This window comes from Triturus cristatus, chromosome 3_2 (assembly GCF_964204655.1).
Source record: "Triturus cristatus chromosome 3_2, aTriCri1.1, whole genome shotgun sequence".
NCBI classification, from domain to species: Eukaryota; Metazoa; Chordata; class Amphibia; order Caudata; family Salamandridae; genus Triturus; species Triturus cristatus.
In genome coordinates this window covers 420449609-420474188 of record NC_140584.1, presented here as the reverse complement: position 1 = coordinate 420474188, position 24580 = coordinate 420449609, and the positions used below count along the sequence as shown (strand labels likewise).

Here is a 24580-nt window from a genome sequence, read left to right as displayed (position 1 = left end):
CTGCCCTCAACCTCTACCACCAACTACTACAAGACACACAGAAAAAGGCCCTAACTCAGACTCGAAGCCAGATCCGACAATGACAAAGAACTCTTCACCATTGTCAAGGAGTTCTCCAATCCTGCAGCTGCCAACAACTATGTCATCCTGTCCCAAGCCCCAGGGGCAGCTCCTCGACGTGGGCTCCACTGCTTTCTCGTAATGCGAGAAGCAGAAACATAAAATGGTATTTTAAATACCATTTTATGTTTCTGTTTCTCACACTGCGAGAAAGCAGAAGGGAGGGTTTGGAATCGGGGCGGGCGGATGGGCGGTCCTGCTCCAGGCTGGGGAGGAGTGGCTTCCCCACTGTTGTGGGCGCTGACTGTTTGGTCGTCCCCAGGGCTGACAAAACCAGCCATAGGCTCTCTCCCATTTTCTCCATGTAGGCTGCATGCAGCCTGCATGGAGAAGACAGCCTCCCCATAGATGCCTGTGGGGTCTGCGTCCCAGCCAATCACAATGCTGCAATGGCAGCATTGTGATTGGCTTAGGGGAGGAGAGGGAGGCTGCCTGCTTCCTGCGAGGAGCAGAGAGAAGGAGACGCGAAGCAGGACCGGAGGCAAAGGTAAGTTTGAATTTTTCTTTTTTAATTTAAATTAACCCTCCCTCCCCGCGCGCCCCCCTCCCCGCGTGCCCCCTCATCCAGGAGTTATGCCACCCGTGACTGCCAAGCCCTCTGCAGCAACCTCTCAAACTTCTTCGAACAGAAGATTGCTAAGACCCACAGCACATTCGACCTACAGCATATTGACAAGAACTCCCTGCCAAACAACAGCTCAGCAACTGGAAGCCCCTCTGAAACGAAGAAACCACCACCATGATGAGTACCATTTACTCAGGAGCCCCCTCAGTCCCATGCCCCCACTTCACATACAAACTTGGAAGAACCATCAACTCCCCTGCATTCAACACTATCATCAACACCTCCATAACCACTGCCACCTTCCTGTCTAGTTGGAAAAATGCAGAAGTCAACGCCCTATTGAAGAAACCAACAGCAGACCCCAACACACTCAGCAGCTATAGACCCATTCTGCTCCTGCCTTTTCCTTCTAAAGCCATGAAGAAAGCCATCAATAACTAACTTGCAGACCACATAGAACTCCATCAACTCATAGACAGCTCTCAATCAGGCTTTTGCACCAGCCATAGCACAGAAGCAGACCTCAATGAGGCCACTGATGACATCAAACGCGTCCTACTCGACCTCTCCGAAACTTTTGATGTGGTCTGCCCCAAGTCACTCATTAGAAAGCTTCAGCACTTGGGTATCTGCGGACCGGCTCACAAGTGGATATTCTCCTTCCTCAGGTACAGTACTCAATGAGTTAGACTTCCACCCTACACCTCGAAACCCAAGAAATTCATCTGGAGAGTCCCTCAAGGATCGTCGCTCAACCCAACACTCTTCAACATCTACATGACTCCCCTAACAGACATCCAGCAGCATCAACAAAGCATCCTACGCTGACAACACTTAGCTCATCCTCTCCCTTACCGATTCAACCAGCACTCCTAAAGCAAACTTCGTCAACTGCATAAGCAATGTCTCTGCTTGGATGAAAAACAACTGCCTCTAGCTCAACTCAGACAAAACAGAAGTCCTAATCTTTGGCAACAACCACTCCTCTTGAGATACATCTTGGTAGCCGTCTGAACTTGGCCCCCCACCTGCTCCTGCGGACCATGCCAAGAACCTTGGCATCATCTTGGACACCAACCTCTCCATGAGCAGACAGATCAACGCCGTCTCCTCATCATGAGCAGACAGATCAACGCCGTCTCCTCATCATACTTCCACATTCTGAGAATGCTAAGCAAATTTTCAAGTGGATCCCACAGAACACCAGTTCAACGGGCACCCAGGCTGTTATCACAAGTAGACTTGATTAGAGAAACGTCCTCCTCATAGGAATCCTAGTCCATGTCCTAGGCTGAGTCCAAACCACCCAGAAGCCCTTTTTGCGGTCGTAAATGGCCAATTTTTGCAAATCGCACCGTTTGCGCTCACAGAAATGGTTGATGCATGTACCTGTAAGTTACATGTTCAACATATGCCTGACTTGATACTGGGCTCCCTGTGTCAATGGATTCAAGCGAGCCTGGATGATGAGAGGTGATGCCCCGAAACCGGTCCCAGGATGCTTGCTTCCTGTCCAGGGAGGTTGTGGCTTGGCAGTTCGGGCTGGATTGTTCCCATGAGGCACAGGGTAAAGACTGATTTGCATATGGCTGGGTCTGAACTGGGGTGGCATGGTGAGCAAAAGAACAGTGGATTACACCCAGATCTATTAACTTGGGGTGAATGTTTGATTTGCTCTGCATTCAGTTCATCATCTGTATGTCTTTTGACTTGATACTGAGGCTGTTTCTGTCCTACCAGGCGTTTACAAGCACTGGACTGTCCTCAGTTCTCCGATGCTGGATCAAGCCAAACACATCTTAAGATTTGTCCGTAGGAACTTTGTGGTCGATTAAAGAGCTACTGAATGTACCACGAGTTGAATGAATGTTGTAGGTCATTTACTGCAAGAAACAGAGCTAGCTTTCTAAGTGACCATCGTTGGGCGGCATTTTTAAGAGATTTGGAAGATACTTTTAAGAGCATATTGGTGATATCTAAGAAAATATCGAAGTTGCTTTCTTTTTTGTTGATTTTGAGGTAGAAATGTTTACATAAACTAGCATTTTTAATACATGAAATATGCACAAAGGAAGCACATCTTGAACGTGTAGTAATTAGCCAGCGTGCACCCACATTCAGGCTGGGACCACGGCCCTTGGAGACAGTGCACTTCTGGGGTGCAGGGTCTGTAACTGGGGGACCCCTGAGGTTGTAGACACCATTGCTCAAACATGGGCCACTCGAAGCCCATGATGTTTGGTCTCAAGCCCAGCTGGTCTGAAGATGAATATTTTAAGCCTTCTTGTTGGGTGACTGCCCCCCCCCCCTTTTAATCCTACCCCGATGCCCCATCCCAATCTAAAGCATATTAAGTAGTTGGGAATTTATAATCTGTAAGGCTGCTAATGGCAAACTTTACATTCGTGGGATCCGGATTTTTGTTCTAGCATAACAGTATTAATGCTCATGTAGCACCTCCAGCAGCTTCTTGTAACTGCACAAATCTCAGTGGTACTCATGGATCACCTGAGCGTTCGGGATTTTTATCCACTTCACACCTTGTGACAGTGAACATTTACAAAGACTGTAGGGACCAATGCACAAAGGATTTCCTGTGAGTAGCTGTGACTTACTCTTGGAGTGCTCCTAACTGACTCCTGAAATGCGAAACTAAGCAGAGGACTGCAAAAAGAAATCACAAACACATTATTTCTGAATCGAACCTCCCCTGGTTTCATTGTTCGCTCTGGGTGAAGCCTCGAGTGGTTGGAACCATTGAGAGATGAGGTGTTCGCTGCATGTAGTTGTATCTTATACTTTGAGGGAAGTGTTGTTTCCTGTGGGTGAGGGTTCCTGTGCTTGTCTCCTATAGGTTGAGTGTACAGTGTTCTCTATAGGTGATGGCATATGTGCCTGTGCCCTACACTTTGAGGAGATTGTGTTCTCTGTAGCTGAGTTTTTCACCAAGTTCTTCGCTGCATGTGCAATCGCAATGCTGGGAACATCCCATGAAATAACCACATCTCTCCACACCTCAACAATCTCTACTGGCTCCCAGTCCATAAAAGATGTAAATTCAATCTACTCGCCCACGCCTACAAAGCTCTCCACATCACCGATCCAGCTTACCTCAACCACTGCCTCAACTTCCACCAACCCACCAGACACCTTCAATCTGTGCCCCAGACAAGAGCACACCTCCCTTCATCTAGAAGACTAGAAGCGGAGGTCGCTCCTTCTCATACCTCACAGCCAAGACCTGGAACAACCCCCTGAAACATCTCAGAACCTCCCCATCCCTCATGGACTTCCAAAGGAACTTCAAGACATGGCTCTTCCAGACAAGACAGGCATGATCTCCTCCTCCCCCCTCAGGCCTGCCCTACTCAGCACCTAGATACCCTCACAGATGATTAGCCACACTCTACAATTCACATAACATAACAAGTACTGATCACTCTCTGTTGGCCTATTTACATAAAGTCTTAGAGAAAAAGAGTTGGCTAAAGCTCTTTTCAGACTTTTAGGTGGGCCATTTATGCTCTTAGTCCCTTGGACATTGAGTTTTTCGGAAGCAGAGAATAAAGAGAACATTGGAGACAACTGAGGTGAAGAAGGAAGAGATATTGCTTTGAAGTGTGGGTGGGAATTACAGATAATTAAGGTAATTTAAGTTCCTGATCTGATTGAGTGTAAGTAGTGAATTATTGGAAGTGACATACAAGTTACTGAATTGTAGAGTAAAGGAACATGGCATAAAAAGTATTTGAGGTGGAGAATAACGGTACATGACGTTAATATAGTAACTGTGGATCCTTGATGGTAGCAAGCAAGAGAATAAGACTTTGCAGCAATGAAACAGAATAAGAAGGACTAAGATGTTAAAGTTCACGGAGGCTGAGAAGGACATAAAACTGCTCTCCAGGGAGCTGCAGGATAAACGAATGTGAAACTGAAGTAATGGAGATGGTGAATTGAGGTATGTGACTTTGACCTCTATCAAGTATAAGAGGAGGAGAATGGTCAAATATGGCACTAAAATCCATGAAGTTGGTGAAGCCAGAGATTTGACAATGAAAAGTGGATTGATGTTGCAGAGAATTAGGAGAAACGCACAGGCTTGTGTTATAGAATCATCTGGAAGCTACTCAATATCAGAGATTACTTTCCCCATGTCTTCCCCCAACACCCTGATATCTCATGACATTAACTAATACAATGTTTCCATTATTAAACCATAACCGATTCCCATGCAAGACTTGTCCAGCACCTCCTCTGCAAGGCACTGCACCCGGACTCAAGCGTTCCAGGATTTCACAAGGTGATGAGAATTTAATACTCAGCGCAGATGTTTGATCATTTCGGGAACTGTTTCACTTTATTTCTTTTTAACGGCTCACATTAAAGAGCATCTTTGTTTGCCTCTTACTGCCAGTTGGCAGTTTGTCAGCCTGCTTTGTGCTCACCAAGGAGAGTGGCACAGTTTGTGGAGTGCCACCTGCAGAGATCTGTGTGTCAACTGCAGGACACAGGTCTAAATCCCAAGTATTACTCGGCATTACATGTTTTCTATGTTATCGATATAAGAACATTGAGTTGGGAAATCTGCGAATAACCATTAAGCATTGGCAAAGACACAATTACTATGGTGGTGCGTTGTATATCGAGGGCTGTATAGTATTTAGATCCAAGTTTTACTACTATAACCTGGACCAAATTCAAAATCTTCTATCAAGTCATAAAAAGAGTGAAATCTATAAAGACAGCCATGACCCAAGTCCTGCTTCCCCAGCCAACTTCAGTCATTAATAAGTCTCAGCCCTAAATAACCCATGTACAAACTGATGAACACGTGTAATTGAAAGGGAGATCTCAACATCAAATACACTGCACCAGAAAACTTAACAACACTCACTTTGCCAACTGGGCTTTAAAATCTTATAGTGTATTGAGTTGACATCCTTCTCGGTTGGAGAAGGCTTCCCCAACATTCTTGAGAAAGTTGAGATGACAGGCTTGAGCCTACTTGACAGGTCACTAACCTACAACACGGCTAGCTACAGTTTCTTTCCTACAGAAAGGAAACACATAGATGTTATGGTTGATGCCCTTCTGAACTTCACTTGCTGCTTCCTGTCAGAAATAACATAGCAACTCCAGCTATGTTCCTCACGGCCCAAACAAAACCTCACTCAAAGAACACCATGGAGCATTCCTCTATCGCCCTATTCAACAACAGTCATCTGTCCACGAGCACATGTAACTATTCACTGGAATTCTATATTTATCCTGATAATGCTGTGTCCCAAATTATAGAATAGGAAAAAGTGGGATGTTTCCTAGTGAAAAGTATGCCCTGCACAAGTTTAGGGTCGAATATACTACAGCTTCTTTACATGAAAGGTCAAAAAAGAGGTCATTCTCACAGGTAATGTAATTATCTGATGCAACAGATCCATTTCATCGTGTCACCACTGTATGCAGATGCTTCCAGTAGTGACCCTGATTATGGTGTGTTGTGTTATTCTATCTTATTGAATTCATACAACACTCCATCTCCCAACAGCATAGTTCTTATATATGGGTGAAGTTTTAAATTATAGGATAAATAGTAATTACTTGAACTCCCGCCTTGGGATCCAGCGGTCCATAATGCATAATAGGCCTTGGCTGCGGGCAGAAGGGAACATGACCTACCGGTTATGTGGCCCTGAGACGGGAGACCAATTGCACACTATTTGCCTCTGTAATATCACCTTAGGCATTCGGCGACAATGGTTGTGCCCTCTTCTGAGTCAGCTAGAGGGGAGCTCCTGGAGACAAGCCATCCTGGCCTGTCTCAACTCGGCAGACCGGAGAACAATCTCCCGGATTGTAAAATATCTTTAAGGAGTAGAGAGGGCCTGAAAATGGCAAAGTCACCTAACAGCCACTTGGCTGCAAACTACATTACATCTCTCTTCCAAGCATATTGTTGTCATCGAATCTTTTTAGCATTACCCCAAAGTTTTTTATCGCAACTCATTTTTATAACCATTGTGAAAAGACGTTTGTGGACACTGAACTCATTTAGCTGTTCCCCAAGGCTTTTAATTGTAGTTTACTTTTAACAGATCGTTCTTTTATTGAAATAATTTCCTTTTATTGTTCTTGTTTCCTCTAGCACTCTGCCTACCATGTTGTACTAAGACTTTTTAGCTCATTTTATTGATTTTAATTAATCTACCAACAAAGGTTGACTTGACTTATCTCTGTCAGTTGTCTTGGGTGGCAACACTAACAAGCCCTCCTGGGTCTGAATTGAAAAGGCGGAGCGCTGGGGAGTCCCTTTTTAAAGGAAGTTTTCCCACACCCACCTGTGGGTGGCATGCTTCATCATCGGGAACCTCCTCACCCTGCGAACCTAGTTGCAGTGTGGGCTACAACCTCCTCACTGAGAGGGAGGAGCTCAGTGATGTTTCTTCAATGTAGTTTGGGAGGTATTCTAAAACCTTCCGATGAGCTGGGCGTGGAGGGAGAGTGTAGGGAAAGTGAGGATGAAGTTAAAAGAACTACCTGGTATTATGAAAACAAACTTTAATGGGACATCCAGAGGTCAGGATTAAAAAGGATGTGGGCTATGGCAGGAATATTCAACCTGTCATGATCTCTAGATGGTCGACATGTTTCAGCCTAAATGCCCTCTGTAGAGGTGACGTGGCTTTCTTCAGGGCCAAGTGAAGTGAGAAAAGTGTATAAATAAAGTGAGTTTTACCACAATACTAAATCTGGAAAGAGGTATAAAGGGATACAGCCAGCTAGTAGGTTGTTGAACCAATTATAATGATTTGCTGGTCAGTGTCGTACCTGTATTGTCGGGGGAGCTAATGGCGACTCATCCTCGGTGCACAAACTCGAGGTGGCTTCCAAACCCTCGGGAGCAGATTGCTCCTGGCCGGTTGGTGCGACCAGGAAGGGAATGTTGTCTGGGGGTGCCTTTCCGGACAGTTCTGAGGTTTTCATCACAAATACGAGTCGAAGGTCCAGATTTAAAGTTAGGTGGGTAAGAAACATTTGCCCAAAAGTGGTAGACCTCCCGTCCCTCCTATATGGTCTGTTTTGATATCTTTATCATTGAAGTAGGGTTGAATGGCATCAAGCAATTGTTGGCAGATGTCCTGCATCCACCGAACTCTACAGACCCCAAGGCATGATATAAATGTATATTATAGATATGGTGTTCTGGTCCAGCACTAATGTTGTGTAGTGTATTGTGCCTAGTGCATAAATGTATGTTTGAGTCATATGAAAATGGGTCAAGTATATCTCCTCAGATGGTAGGGTGACTTGGATGTGTTTGTATGTGTTTGCTTTGCAGAGATGTATCCAGAGGACTTTGCCAAATGATGACGTATATTTTAGGTCATAAACATGCCCAGTGCCCGGTGATTATAGGTAGTCCAATCATAGTGCTGTTGGCTGTGTGGTCTTTATGAGTTGGGTTGGCATGACTGTGATACGTGGACTATTCAGTTTTTTTGTGCATGTGATGAGGATATCTTCAACGTGGTAAGTGCTGGTTGTTTGAAAGGAGTGGGGATATATGTCAGCTGTTCTATTTAATGTGTTTTGTTGTGTTTGTCTTTGGAGTGTTGGTGGCTTGTCCAGGAGGTCTGAATTCACAGGACACTGTGCGGCTCAGCAGTTCATTTGAGCTCTCAAATAGTTGGTCATTATGAACATCCATCTCCAGCTCTAACTTCTCTCTTATCCATCCATAACATCCAAACACAAAGAATCACTAGCAGCAGTCCATTGCCTGAGCAGGCTGCGGCACCATGCACTTGGGTGTAACACACCAACTAATAGTCACATTAAGAGCCCGATTCCAATCTCGTCCGTAAAGCCCTCCATACGGCCTGGATCCGGAGGGTTTTCCGGACGAAACGTGCTCTGGGAGTCCGAGCGAGTGAGTACGATGCGTCCATAAGCATACAAACTCAATTCGCTCGGACCTCCATTGAAGTACATGGGAGTCTCCGTACAGACGTGTACAGGCTCCCATAGCAAAAAAAGGGGTAGGTGGGGAAAAGCGTACACCCTGTGGCAGACACCCCATGGTGACCGCTACACTTTGCATGCTTGGATCGGGGTGACCCCTGGGCCCCCCCATGACAGATTCAGTGGGCCCTGGGTGAAGGGGGTCTGCGACAGCCCCCCGAAGTACGCTTCCGACAGCTGCCGTTTCGAGGCGAAGCTGCTGTCCGAATCGTGCATTGTACTCGCTCGGTTGGAAACCGGCTCCATTGCGCGGCACGATTCATCTACGAACCAGGGCATGATCGCGTTTGGAAATGATTAGCTTGGCGCATATGCGATCTTCGCATCAAACTTGGTTGTTCGGACCTGTGTAGGATTCAGTCGTAAACAAGGGCTACGAATTGGATCCGGTAAAGCAAAATCCGATTCGGAGGCCTTCCAAACTATATCGGAATCAGGCCCTAAGTTGTCCAAAACAGAGTCATTCAACTCATGGGGCTCACCATGTCCATGCTTGTCCATGCTTGACGGGTTAACCATGTGCTGTACAGGTTACAAAAAGCACTAAATACAATTTAAACTATGCTCCAGAGTACACAAATCTTACTGGTGAGCATGCCATAATAATACCCACAAAATATTTAAGCGCCACACTGCGAAAAGAAACCCTAGAGCCCTTAACTGCACACATGACCAAGCAGGAAACTGTAAGAACAAACACCTAAGAGGCCAATACTTGCACTATCAGTACTTTTAACTTTATAAGTTAGGAAAAATCAGTACTTCTGGAAAATTCAGAAACCAGTTCAAGGCAGCTCTTTTCACCAGTTCTCTTCTGAATAGATCCTCCATGATGACCGTTACCTGCTTGACCTAAAACTGTGATTGGTGCGATATCAGGTAATAATGCACTTTTTATTTGTTATTGTGCGTCACTTTGACCTTTGTTTCTCTATATACCTACCCACCTTTAGAACAGTGCTCTGTCAGCCAGTGTGGCACCCACATGGATAAGCTTGAGATCAGTGTGTAGAACTATATGCATCACCCAACGTAAATAAGTATGCAAAAAAACTATCTTGTTATGGTAGGAAGGACAAGAAAGAGAAATCAGGAGAAAATATCTCTCTGCAAGAAATAAGAAGACATCACTCATCGTACCAGGCTCCCGGTTCGCCATAGGCCACTCGATTACTGATTACGAGCCAATTGTAGATAGGTGGATCGCCTAATGATACTTGAGTTGTCATCACATTCAGCTTCAGCGACTGCATTGACTGCATTGAAGGTTTGGCCTCAATCACCGCGTACCCGTCAGGGTCCATCGATGTGAGAGGCCTACATTATGGCGCCTGCAAGGCCCAGGCTGTCTTCCCCGCTCAGAGCCAGGAGCTAGGAGGAACGAACCTTCTCCATTAGGACAATATTCATCTTGTCGCTCAAGTACTCTCCTGGCAGCTAAATCGATTGATGCGAGCGGGCGCGCGCTCCTGTCAAAGGCTGATTTTCCTGAGCCTGCTGCTCACCTTTATTGCCCACACCACTGGTTTCACTTTAATGGGTCACTGATTATGGTCTGAAATGCTGGGCCTTTGAAGACCCAGCAGTCACACTCCCAATTACAGCGGCAGCAGGCTCCACTCACAAGAGGGCCTGCTATTTCAGGATTTACCGCGCGGGCTGCTAGTTTTGGGGAGAGCCTGGTTTATGTTATTTGACTAGACCTTTCTACATTCCCCCCTGCTTCCTTCTACCCTACCATTCAATTCAGCAGCATCCAAGGATTTTAAATCAATTACTGAATTATTCGATCAACATTCATAAACACAGAACACATTATGGTGCTTTCCAAGGGCAAGGGGGCCACAGCCACTTCCAAGAAAACCATAGCGAAGCATAAAAGCACTTTTTACACACAGGACTGTCTGTAATAATAACGTTTTATTTTAGTTAGGAAGACAGTCCATCTGAAAGTGAGTAAAAACATAATGTTGTTCAGGTGTGGCCATCTGACACATTACAGTCGCGCGTTGCTATATATAGTGCAGAAGGTGCAGTGGCACAGGCGCCCACTGGTGTGAGATTTCCACTTGCATTACCTAACCAGGAGCTAGCGCGCTGATTTGATTTTCCTTGCTACTCAGGTCCGGCTCCAGGAATTTTTATTTGGGTGGGCCAAGGATGCATTTGGGTGGGCCACTGCGAGCTCGATTTGTTGCATATATGTCTGGGCAGGCCTGCTTCAGGGCCCTCCCTTATCTCTTCTTAGTCTTACAAGGCCCAGTAAAACGCACTCTTTCCCAAACCTCTTTCTAAATATTATCACTCTCAAAAAGTGTTTTTTCCATGTAATGTTCCTTTGTTGGAAAGAGGAGATTTCTGAGGTGGAGTATCAGGCAAGTGACACTTCTCTGGCTCCCTCTGTGCGAGCCTTCAGGGAGAATCCCTCTTCATTACTACCTCCACCTGACCCCGGACTCTGCAACGCACTCCCTTACAGGTTTGATTATCCACTACTCCTCTCCAGTGCACCTTATCTCACAGCTGACCTTGGGCCCCAGCCCCATATCAGGCACCATCGGGCTCTACTTTCCCTTTTCCCGGTAAAAACATTAGTAAAATCACCTTCAAACTTAAAACATTGAATATAGCAGTAAATATAATTAGCATGCACTTTAAAGTATGCTCCAAAGTAGACCTTATGACCCGACTGCTAATTAAATAAACACAAACAGAAAGGCCATGACAGGGCCGGTTTCAGCGCTGATGCGAATGTCTTTTTTGGCGCCACACCAATAACCTCTTTCTCCGTAAATACCTTTACTACCTCCTTCCAACAGTGCCCCTCATCCCTCCATGCCCCCCCTATTGACCTCCTCCTCACTGTCTCACGCTACAAGTGCCCCTCATCTCCCCATAGCCCCTCCCCCTCATGACCTCCTCCTCGGATTCCCTCACTGCCACCCTCCATCAGTGCCCCTCATCGCTCCGTAGCCCCTCTGTCATATGCATTTCATTTGTTGTATAGCGCTACTCATATCAGTGTAGTGTGTGTCAGTACTTTACACCACGCACACTTTATACAGAGACAATGAATCATATAAGTATGTAAATCAGTCTACAGGGAATGTCACATAAGCCAATGAGGATTACAAGGTGTATGAATCACATGTCATCCATACTGGTGGGCAGTATATTTTGAGAGGGTTTGGTCTGGGGAAACACAACCTTAGGATTTAAAGAGTATTCCATGGGGGTCAGCTTTACTGATAAAAATGTATAGCCCAAACATACTCATTTTAGCAACATTAGAATGATGAAAGACTGAGGAAGTTCTAACTATATCACAAAACAAAAAAGCGAAGTTCTAACTATACCATTCATGTTTGTATGCAGCTCTTTGGTGACAGTTCATTGGTCACTGTCCTATGTTAGGATTGTAACTTCTGAACTGCCAGTACCACAAGGATCTCTGTGACAAAGGCAGTAACCCACTGAGCTTCCACATAAAATACAGTTCATCTGCATTTAAAAACTACTAACAGATAAATGATTGCTCTCCAGCAATCACCAGCGTTATCTGGGCATCTTTTATTGTCTTATTGTTGTCCTGCATCAGCCATGATAATGATAAAAACTGTTTAAATGAAGCGCACACGAAGTATGTGTCCCGCTGGGCCTGTGCAGATTTTTAAAAGAAAAACAAATAGTAACACAATCTCTTTCCTACTACTCCATTAGTAAAACTTTGTGTCACAGCCTGATTTGATAAGCAGCTGCAGGGGTCATGAAAGGAGAATAGGAATAAACAAACTTATTTTCTCCTGTGCTACATAGAAAAATAAATATCCACGCAGCAGAACAGTCGGCAAAGGTTACCCTTGTCAATGAAAGGATTTGTCGCCTTTCGCCATGTGGAGATGAAGGGGTGAAAAATAAACAAAGCCTCGTTAACATGTAAATGGTCTTTTAAAGGCCTGTGAAGTACTCGGGTGCGGCTGCGATAATCTTAAAAAGTGTCTGTGTGTGCACGCCCAGGAAGCTGTCCCAGCACAGGCGCGCACACACACAGACAGCCCTTTGAGCACAATGCCGTTGCGCACCTGCCTTCAAGCCCTCACTGCGAGGGCCAAGGCTCCTGTTTGGGTGGGCCAGGATCATGTTTGGGTGGGCCTGGCCCACCCGTCCCATCCGCTAGAACCGGGCCTGTTGCTACTCCTCTTGCTAACACCCCTGATTAATTCATGTAGCGCTGCAATCACAGTGCTACACCACCTCACTAGAAACGCTATTTAAATGCCACAAACAAAATGGCTACTTACTCAAGCACCCAGATGAACCAGAAAGCGCTTTAGGCCCCGGACCGCAAGGGGTAAGAAGCGCTTCGTAAAAACCAATACAATGTGATGAATGTACACCCACAACAACCCCAAATGGTGCATGTGCTGTGCAGAGCTAAAGACAACAAGTCTCCATTCCTGGGGTGCAGACTCGTCCCGATCACGCCTAAACTTGTCAAAAAATGTTTGTCCTCATTTATGGGGTACAAAATAAAAATTGAAAGCTGGGAATGAGACCAGCCACGCAGTGGAGCTGCGAGACACGCGGTCGTGAGCATTACCGGCTGCGTGCTGGCGCCCTTCACTGGCGCCAGTTTCACTGTGGTTACAGTACGTTGAATCCGTTTCACAAATAGAAACAGTAACAACTTAAAAAACAGAGATAATGATATAAAACCCCCTGGGTACATTTAGACTTTAAGTATCTGTAACAGGTTTGAGTGCAGAAATGATACATGACGACAAAGAAAAATAATTATATAATTGAAACATCGCTATCATCGGCCATCTGGATTAAAGCAAATGCATAACTTTATTGACAGCTGTCTCAAGCGGAGCACACCCACCCTCACCCTTTCAACGTCTCCTGTGGCCGAGGCTTGGCTTCATTAGAAGTCTCCGGTTGGCCAAGACTCTAAGCAGCTGTCGAGGTGATGAAGTAGTGTAACAACTTTCAACTGCAAATGTTTCAATGGTCCTAACAATATTTAATATTATACATCGCCCTCTCTTTGTTAATCGCTAAAGTATTTCCCCTTGTAACATAAACAGCAGAATCCATTTCGTTGAAATAGGCAGCATACATATGTAAATTGCAGGACTCTGGTCACGAAGAACCGTTAACGAAATGGATGTGCAGTATGTTTGGAATAAAACAAAAAAATACCGAAAATCGCAACTTGTATTTTGGTTATTTTATTTGTAGTGTGGCCACACTCTTTCCGGTATTACTTGCATGGTTTTCAGTCCTGGACATTTTCTATGCTCACCAAATGCAATCTGGGTGTTGTCTTCCTGTGTTTCCAATGCGCCTAATTTTGAGTTTACTGGACAGGGTAGGGTACGCCGTCACAAACGTGACGGCGTACCCTGTCAACAAAACTCTTGGTCTGCTTGTTCTATTGTATATTGGACTGACCGTCGGCTTTCCACTTGTAGTGCCTGCTTTGGCTCTGTTGATAGAAAACATACTCCTGCAACCTGATGGAGTGCTGGCCATTGGAGTAATAATCCCCTGTTTAGGGCAAATGCTCTGTCATTTTCTTCTGTCTTTCCCAAATGAAAAATTGAAAAAATTACCCCGACACCCAGGGATAATGTCCCTGTGTGTAGAGATCATTCGTTATTTTTTTTTTCCAAACCAAATTTCCACTTAGGGAGTTTGTTTTTGAAAAACAAAAAGTTTAGTTGATGGAGGTCAAAACAATGACAGTAGTTCCTCGAAGGTAGCGAGGTCGTCGCTGGACCAGTGGTGATCTCTTAATATGATGGTCCCCTGTCCATCCATGTGGTGGATGCAATGTCCTCCCCTACCCTGGCAGACAGAGCTAAAACAACCAAACTCTAAGTCAGGCCATGAAGGTACCTGAAATCAATGGAGTGAAGGTGAAAAGGTCATAATGAAGTGGAAAAAGAACTATTGATGGACAGAATGCAGAACAATGTCATACATTCACCCCAGTACAGAGATCTGGGCCTAAATCCATTGTTTTTTTGCTCACCATGCCATTCCAGTTTGGACCCAGCCATATGCAAATCAGTCTTGACCCTGTGCCCAATGGGACCAGTCCAGCCCGAACTGCCAGGCCAGGTCCTCCCTGGAATGGAAACAAGCATCCTAGGACCAGTTTCGGGGTTTCACCCCTCTTCAGCCAGGATAGCTTGATTCCAGTGGCATTGACTGAATGGGTACATCTCGCACAAGGGCGCCCCCTACAGTGGGTACGCGTCGATGACAACCGCACTGTACATGCCTGTGTTGGGGAGACCCTTGGGTCTCTCCCTGTGTCCGAGTCATAAGGCTGCAGGTGATGGGGGTCCGACGCGGACCCCCAAAGGCAGCTTCCTGGACGTTTTGCGAGCCGGAAACTTCACCTCGATCCGGCTGTGCCGACACGTGCATCGTACTGGCTCGGTCGGACCCGGAAACGATTCGGTCGGCGAATTTCGCGTTGCTCGCATACTTGCACGCTTGTACAGCTGTACGAGTCGGGCGGAGAACATGCGTACGTCTCATACTTTTTCTGGCCGGATCGCGTTCGGAGCCCTTCCGTGCAAGATTGGAATCAGCCCCTTAATAATGAATGAATATAAGCTTTGTAAACCGCAAACTTAGCCCAGGGGCATCAAGGCGCTGCGGAGAGAGATCAGAGTTCAGAGTCAGAGATGTCCATAGTTATCCAGGCTTACAGGTTAGGACAGGTAAAAAGCCAGGTCTTCAAGGCCTTGCGAAACGAGGAGTGACTTTCCAAAGCGGAAATTGGGGAAGGAAGGGAGTTCCACAGATTAGCTCCGGTCAGCGAAAAGGCCCTCCCCCCCACCTAGCTTTCCTAATCCTGGGAACAGTTACCCGGTTCTTGCTGGCACATCTCAACTCCTTGCCGGGGAGATATCTCTGAAACATTTTATTAATGCCTTCTGACCCCATATTGTGGAAGGCCTTGTGAACCAGGCATAAGGCTTTAAAGACAATTCTCTTCCCCAAAGGGAGCCAGTGCAGACTTCTGATGGTGGGTGAAACAGAATGGAATTTAGGGAGGCCCATCACCAGCCTAGCAGCGGCATTCTGCACAAGTTGAAGTCGGTGTAAGAGCCCCTTATTTATCCCTACATAAAGGGCATTGCAGTAGTCTAATCTAGACAACACAAGGGCCACCACTGCCTGTTTCCGTGAGGGTAGGGAGAAAAAACAGAAGATCTACCTGAGAATCCGTATCATCCCAAAACAGGTAGACACAGTTCTATTTTTTTGTGGGCCCAGGGCAGGGAAGAGCCAACGATGATACCCAGATTTTTGGCCCTAAGTCAAAGGCAAGGGCGGGATCCAAGCGTGTCAGGCCACCAAGCCTCCGACCAGATGTCCTTCTTGTCTCCAAAAATTAGGACCTCCGTTTTATCCCCATTGAGTCTTAAGTAGTTCTCGACCATCCACGAAGCCACCGCCAGCATGCAGTTTTTAAAATTTACTGCTGAGGCTACGACACTCTCAGTGATGGAGATCATGATCTGAGTGTCATCAGCGTAGGATAACACTTCAAGGTCAAAGGACCTTACCACGCTGGCAAGCGGGGCTACATAAATATTAAAGAGAGTAGGACTCAATGAGGATCCCTGGGGAACTCCACAGAACAATTGATTAGGGGCAGAAAGAAATTTGCCCATCTTGACTCTTTTCGAGCGGTTCAAGAGGAAGGATGAAAGCAGATTGAGTGCAGAACCCTCTATCCCTATTTCCCGGAGTCTCCCAACCAATCTGAGAGGAGAAATCATATCAAAGGCTGCCGTCAGGTCCAGAAGGATCAGTAGGGTGGTATGACCAGCATAAACCTGTTGTCGAATATTGTTGAAAACAACGGTTAACTCCGTCTCCGTACTGTGTTCACTTCTGAACCCATGCTGTGAACCATCGAGCAGTTGGTATTCCTCCAGATAAGTACTGAGGTGATGGTTAAGATGTTTTTCCAGGATTTTGGCTGGGACTAGTAACAGGGAAATAGGCTAATAGTTTTTTAATTCTGTCGGGTCCAGATAGGCCTTCTTTAAAAGAGGTTTAACCACCGCCATTTTCCATGCGGTGGGAAATTGGCCAGAGGAGTTGACGGTATTAAGGATGGTGGTCAGAGGTGGAGCAATGGCCTCTTGTCCCAATTTCAGGATCTTAAGGGGACAAGGTTCGAGGGGAGATCCAGATCTAATTCCACCTAACATCAACTCAGTATCCTCTTGACTTATAAGAGGAAAGGAGTGCAGGTGGCAATCCTTCAGAGGTACTACCAGAGGATCCAATAGGGGATCTAACTTAGATCCCACAGAATTGGACTTCTCCAGAAAGGAGTATATGTCCTTGATTTTGGCATAGAAGAAACCTGCCATTTTATCAAAGAGGTCCTGAGAAACCTCAATGTTGGCAGTAGCCGTGGGAGCTAAAAGGGAGTTGATCATAGTGGAAAGTTTCCTAGGGGATCTAATAGATTCCGTCATCTTATATTCCCTTAACCTAAGTTTGTGCAGATCCCTTTCGACTGTGGTAGGGTCACTGCGCCACTTTCTTTCTTGATGTCGGCAGACCTGTCTGAGCTTTCTCAGCCTCTCAGAGAACCACGGGGCCGAAAGGCGCTTTCTAGCCACGTAGTGCTTCTTGAGAAGGGCAAGAGAGTCCAAGGCTGTGGCCAACCAGTTGGAGAAACCGTCATAGATGGAATTGACATCTGCATGAGGGAGGCAGCAATAATTGCAGACTTTATTTAGAAGATCCTCCTTACTAATCCTTCTAAGATTTCTCTTCAACTCCACCCTGTTCTTAAAATTAGGGTCAATATGATATACTGGCATTTCCATGATGAATAGAGCACCATGGCCTCGGATATTTTGCCAATGGGCATCTCACCCTTAGATAGGACTTTAAGTGGGGCAGGTCCATCTGGTTCTCAGACCCAGAAGTAATTAAATCCTAACTTTGAAACTGGGCACTATTGGGCCCGATATTCGTATCCCTAGCTTTACAGAAAAAAAACACTGATAGATTTCTGAACAATGATTGTAAAAATCGTTAAGGTAATCTATGTCAGTTATTTAGTTTCTGTGAACATTTCACTTGTTTTCGTTTATCTTGCACTCCCTCTTGCACTCCCTAGAAGTGCTTTATTTTTCCAGAATGTAGAGTTTCTGTAATTTCTTTTCAGACAGCATATAGTCGCTTCTAGCTGTCTGTGAGTATTCAAGTTATGGGTGGGTGTTTTTAATAGGCCACGATTGAGACCTCTACAGTTGTGGCTAAAGCCAGCGCACGTTTCCCACAGTGCATGTTGGTGGGTCATAAATGTATTCAGAAGACATGCTCAGCCAATCTTTGGACTCTTTGCTGATCGCACAGAGCAATAGTCTTGTTTGTATTGTATTGTACTGTATGGGGTGCATGTATAGCGCAGCTGTCACCCAAAGGGTTTCCTGGCGCTTAGAGACCTGATGAATATGAAAATTAGGACAGCAGGAACCAACTGAGCACTAGTCAGGAAGCTTACTTCCTAGTCCTGGCAAATAGCCAGGTCTCAAGGTTCTTCCTGAAGCCCATCAGGGAGTCCGCTTGCCTGATGTTTTGAGGTAGCTCATTCCAGAGACATGCTGCTGCTGTACCGAAGGCCCTGCCTCCCATCCTGGCCATCTTAACTCTAGCAATGGAAACCAGACTTTGACTGGCAGATCGAAGAGGTCTTCTGGGCACATACCAGGAGAATCTCTCTCGCAGGGTTATCGGGCCTATATCATGTAAAGCCCTATATACCATGCATAGAGACTTAAAGCTAACTCTATCTCTGATGGACAGCCAGTGGAGGTCCCTAAGAACCAGAGTGGCAGATGAGCAGCGCTGTCTATCAAGAGCCAGTTTGGCCGCCATAGACTGGACTCTTTGCAGCCCCTGCAGGATGTATTGAGGGGCGCCCAGATACAGGGAGTTGCAGTAGTCCAGTCTGCCCAGAATTATGCTTCTAACCACCAAGGGTCTAGCCTCACTGGGTAGAAGGGGGAGAATTCGCCGAAGGGCTCTTAACAAGGCAAAGCAGATACTAATTGTTTTATTGGCCTGCGACTGCATCTGAAGGTCCTCATCCATCAAAACACCCAGGTTGCGAACCGTATTTGCTGCCACTATAGGATCCTCCTCAGGCCTAAGTCTAAATTCGCCCAGTAGGGGTTTAGACCTTCTTGCTGCAGAATAGTACAGCAGCTCTGTCTTCCCCGCATTGAACTGTAGGGAGTTGGCTATTTTAATTGTGATTCAATGCAAAATCTCTGAAGGAGGTACACAGCTGTCAAAATATCGACAAGGATAAAATAAAATAAAATGCAGTAATGCTTACACATGAGTGGGTGTGTTGTGTTGATTCGGTGGGATGCTGAAGTGAAAAAGCAGGAAGTAAGTACATGCAAGAGAGAGTTTAAATAGGGTGCTGAAGAGGAAAGAAATGAGAAGTGAGAGCAGATGGAGGATTTCAGAAATATGTAGGGGAGAAAAAGTGTGTAAGTGTTTAACATAGTGAGAGATTGCAGATGAAAGTAGTGCAAAGGGATAAATGGGAGTGATTGAGGCACTCCAAAGTCAAAGAATCCTTCTACAGACCTTAGCAATCTTTAGTTCACAATCGCATTGTTAGACCCAGTGGTTTCGGGCTGGCTAAGACGCATTGAAGCCAGTAAGAACCCACCATTCCAAATAGAATGAGTACAATACACTTGTCTGATAAGCTGTGCTCACCCTTTAGTAGCTTGGCACATCCTCTAGTAGCTTGGCACCGATCAGTCAGGCTTATTCTCAGGGCTTGAGTGTAAAGCGTTGGCACAACAACCCCCCATCTCAACACACTGCGTTCGACACAAAAAGACTACACCGTATGCATAAAAACACGTCTTTGTATTTCACACTTGCATTAAAATCAAAACAAGATACACATTGTATATGCACTTTATAGTTCTACACAATTGTCAAACTTCTCTATTGAGATCACAACGGAACATACATGGTATATACACTTTACGTTGATATGCTATTGTCAGACTTTTCCATTGCAGAAATGCCAAACAGTCACTAGTCTCTGACTAAGCCTCATGACCCAGCCCCTCAGTCTTTCAACTCTACCAGCCACCAAAAGACGTTCTCCCTGTTGGCGCTCTGTTGGCTAGACAGTTCGAACCACTTAACATGGACGAAACTGTTAATTCGTTTTGTCCATCTGGATTAGAAATCCAGGCACCCGATGGAACCTGCACAATGGCAGGAGCGCTAGCTCCCTGTAAACATGACCCAGGAAGTTGGCAATCTCCCCATCTGGAGAAATGTCTTCCCCTACAGCAAAGGTGTGACCTACTGTAGACCCCCGGCAGTCAGCTGCAGGTGCCCACAAGGCACGCGAAACGCCTCGGGTCTTGTCACAATGTTTTCCAAAACAAAGCACCATGTGGCGTGGGTTCAAGGAGAGGGAACCAACAATCTCGGATAGAGGCTGCAATGTCATCCACTTCTGTCCTCCCGATCTGGAGGCCTAAGACAGTGTCAGCTCCCGGCTTAGGTTCCCCCAACACCCCTCGAACACCACACACTCTGGAGCACAAGCGAGCAGAGGTCCCCTTGGCTGCAAGCACGGGTCCCTTGGACTTTTCCAGCTTCACCTGCACTCCTCAAACTCTTCACATCCCAGAACCTCAGATGGCTGCTGATCTTTGCACACACACTCTTCTTGCACAGTGAGATGATAGTGCATGTCAGGACGGTCCTTGTCCCCATCATGATCACTTCCACCTGTCTCTGCCGCACCCAGTGCGGTCCTTACGATCTCATGGAGACAGTGAGACCCTTTGTGCCCTGGTATCTCGGGCTCAGGAGGCCAGCTCACCGGCCCTCAGAGAGTACTTCGAGACCCAGGCCAGGACAGCTGGCACTAGCAGCAGGCCAACAACGTCCAGGCAAAATTCACCCAATGATAGTCCCCTTCTTGGAGCACGGCAAGCTCCAAGCCACCACAAGACTGCGGACTGTCCAGTTGCAGTCCCTCCTGCCCTAATGATTCCTCATGTTAATGTCCCAGTACCAAACTCGCACAGTATGGTTCAAAATCCAAAAGTGTCTCTACTTTCAGAGGCCGAAACCCCAGTAATTATACCCACCATGGACTTTGAAGATACGATCAGTTCCTAAGGCCACCTTTGAAATGCACAGGCCCTCTCTAAATTTTGTCCTGTCTGCCATCCTTCCCCCGGGAGGTTTGATCACAATCTTTAGTGGGGCCAGGACCCTGACTCTTGAAATGCAGGCCCTAATTCCAACCCCACATAACCATCCCAGAAAGGCCCTTCAGAGTCAGAGGTCCGCAGTTTCCCGTGAACCCCTAGTTTATGGCCCTCTATCAGGAATTCACAGATGTGGCTATTCCCCTAACACCCAGTTGTGAATCAGGAGACAAGTTGCCCAGCATACAGAGCCACGCACATCGAAATGGCCACTTTCTCAAAGTGAGATTTCCATCATCATAATATTGAACCCACTTCCACTTCCGGAGAGTATTCGCCATTACAAACTCATCGATACCAAATATCACACAGTTGCTATTCTGCATGCAGGAAATAATACTAGACAGCCGTTACCTACCTCATGCTAATCCAATGGGAGAAGCAGGCCCCATCGTACTGAAAACACCAGCCGGTGTCATTCAAGACTCTTGCTGGTAACATATACACACACCTGCTCAACCTCTTTACAACACTGCACCCTGTCACCAAGGAGAACTCCAATATAGCAGGAGACATGCAGAACTTTGGTACACCACTTTGTAAATGTCAAGTTGAGTAACAGTAACTCGTGAACACAGGCCCCACCAGGGCAAACCTGTGGCGCAATCGATGAGCTACCTCTGTGAATAGCACAACCAGTAAGGCAGACCCACGGAGGCACATCCGAGATACATGCCCCTAGTAATGGTCTTCTCCCACAACAAGGGACTTACAGCTAGCTCGAATCAGCCAATCATGTATACACCGCTCCACAATATGTACATGATGAGCACAGCGCTTTGACACTGCACGGCAGTGCCAAGCACGCCTTAGTCCTAAGGTTCGCAAAACAAGGTCAAAACATGAGTGTAGCAGCCAAAAAGGTTAGCGGAGACCATGCCAACCAAGGCCAGGTCTAACACTCATATTTTAAAAATGTAAACATTTTAAACTCTAATTATTCTCAACAAAATCACTGTTACTCATTTATCTGATACTGCTCATAGGTTTTGGCCTAGCCAATAGGTCTGTCTTGTTTCAGGTGTATTTCCATTATTGAGTGACATGTCTGGATGCTATAATAAAAGATCACAGAGAGTACCTGAAATACTGGTGAGACACTGTGAGAAATACAGGATTTTCGTTTTAATATTTAAAGTCACTCATTTTTTTACACAGGCCACGCCTCTAGGAAAGGATACCAAGTTGTACTTCTTAGTCCATGCCCCCTTTATAGACTGCCCCCACACTTTTTTAATCACACTTAAAGCTCTGCTCTTAGGAATATGTGTCTTGGTAACTGACATCCACTGCACACACTTAAACGTGCCGTCACTAACCCACATATGATCTGACATAGACAACCCATGAACAATTTATACAATGAGACTGGTCATACAATGATATTAGAGGGAGGTGGCAGATGTCCTCTTCTTGGTCTAGTTCTGTTTGTGTTTCTTTAGAATGACATTTCTCATATTTTGCGCAAGTTTTCTTTCATCTGTCGGCCCCAGAGCAAGAGATGAGGGAAGTGTTCCGTGAAGGAGCAAACAAGAAGCCGCTCATGCTATGAGGAGAGGATGTAGCTAGAGCGGTCTACTTTTGAAGCTGGGGAACCAGGTTTGAGTCTCGGCAACGACACTCAACATCCTGTGATTCTGGGCAAATCACTTAATCTCCCTGTGCCTAACAAAAATGAATGGATCCATCTGTAACGAAACTGGTGCTCATGTAAAACGCTCTGATACCCGCTTTCTCGGGTCTAGTTTGCGCTATATAAAACTATAATAAAAATTTTAAAAATATGATGAGGGCGGCAGAGGAGACATGTCACCGTCTTTTACAAGACAAGTTCTTCCAGGAAGTGACTCCTAGCAGACACAATAGAAAATAAACCATTTTCAGAAAATTAATAAAAACAAATACAAGACAAGGATGGACTGGTAATGCAAACAAGCAGGGGAGTGGCCAGATGAATGAAAATAAGATGTGGTGGCCGTCAACATTTATGGTGTACAAGCTGTTCCACAGGGAGACCTCAGTTGATTCTAGTATTTGCAGTCATTCATATCACATCAATTTTAGTATTCAGCTATTGGAAACCAGTTAGAGCCCAGTGTACCCTGGACCTTGTAGTTTTTCACGTCGCAGCTGTCATACCTCAATTTAAAGTGAATATCATATTTTATTAAAGCAATTGCCTTACATTCATTTCATGGTCATTACCCTGCTTCAGAGGGCTCAGCTTTTCAGCAGTGGCTCTGTCTTGAATGCATAGCACTGAAACAGTTGAAAGCCTTCTTTCAGAAGCAAGGGTGTATTCTCTGTGCAGAAAATGATCTGGGCTATCAGCCAATTCATTTAATGGACTGGGACAAACGCTTAACTACAATAAACGCTAAGCTATCGTGTGTGAGCGCAATCACACCTTCTCTTCAAGCCCGGGCTGACTAGATCATGCCCAAGCTTCTCTAGTGTCATTAAAAATGCAATTGTAACTTTCATTGACAGAACTTGGCGCTAAGCTAGATTTCACCAGTTCTGGATCCACATATTGAGCAATGGGCCTAGCTCTAAAAAACACCTCAGAATTATTGTGTCTAATTCCAGAAACAAAATTTGGAGCACCATAGCCTGCTCTGGAAGTCAATTTAAGAGTATCTTCCCCATTTGGGTGACATTTTAAGATTATTCTGTTCATTTCCAGGGGAAACATCAGAAGCAGATTTCTCCACTCATGGACAAACCTGAGGAATTTTGTGCAGTTATGGAAAAGTTGAGTTAGTGTGTGTGGCCTGGGTGCTACAGATGCCACCTTTGGAACTGGAGAGCCCCCTTCGATTGCTGGCCTCGCCCCAACATCCTGTGATTTGGGGAAAATCACGTAATCTTCTTGTACCTTAAAGGAAAAATATGTAACATCTGGTTATCTTGTATACAGATGTAATGCGCCGGGCCGCTATAAAAAATGCAAAAAAGTGGAATATTGTTCAATTTCTGGAGACTATAGCTGGCAATTGCATCTGGTTCCGGAGTTTACATTTGGAGTATTATGCAAATTTCTTGAGCCAACGTTCTTTGTTCTGAATCCCAAAGAAAATGTACTCTGCAAATGTCTAGACTCTACGGGCCTCATGTAGGTAAATAAATTTTACCGGTTCTTAAATACCGAGCCGTGCCGAATCGGTAAATTAGAATCGGTAAGTTATATGTAGGTAAAAATTCGGTAACAGTTACCGATTCGGTAACATTCGGTAAATACGAATCGGAATTCACCGATTCGGTAAATACCGAGGTGATAATTACCGAATCGGAAAATACCGAGGTGGTATCTACCGAATCCGAAAATACCGAGGTGGTATCTACCGAATCGGAAAATACCGAATCGGTATGTACGGATTCGGTAAATAACATCACATGACTTGACGAAACAGCTAATCCTGTGCAACGACAGCCCACCCAACCAGGAACTGCCCACACCCAGGCAGGTGTACACAATTAGCCGAAGTGGCCACACCCAGGCAGGTGTACATAATTAGCCGACCCTGGAGAGGCTTGGAGTGCAGAGGAGAGG

General features: G+C 45.7%; 1 protein-coding gene across 2 annotated transcripts in view; it reads right to left on the bottom strand.

The window, feature by feature from the left end:
• The window catches only part of DLGAP3 (DLG associated protein 3), a 1216386-nt gene that overhangs the window by 1044699 nt on the left and 147107 nt on the right, over positions 1-24580 (bottom strand). The window lies entirely within an intron of this gene.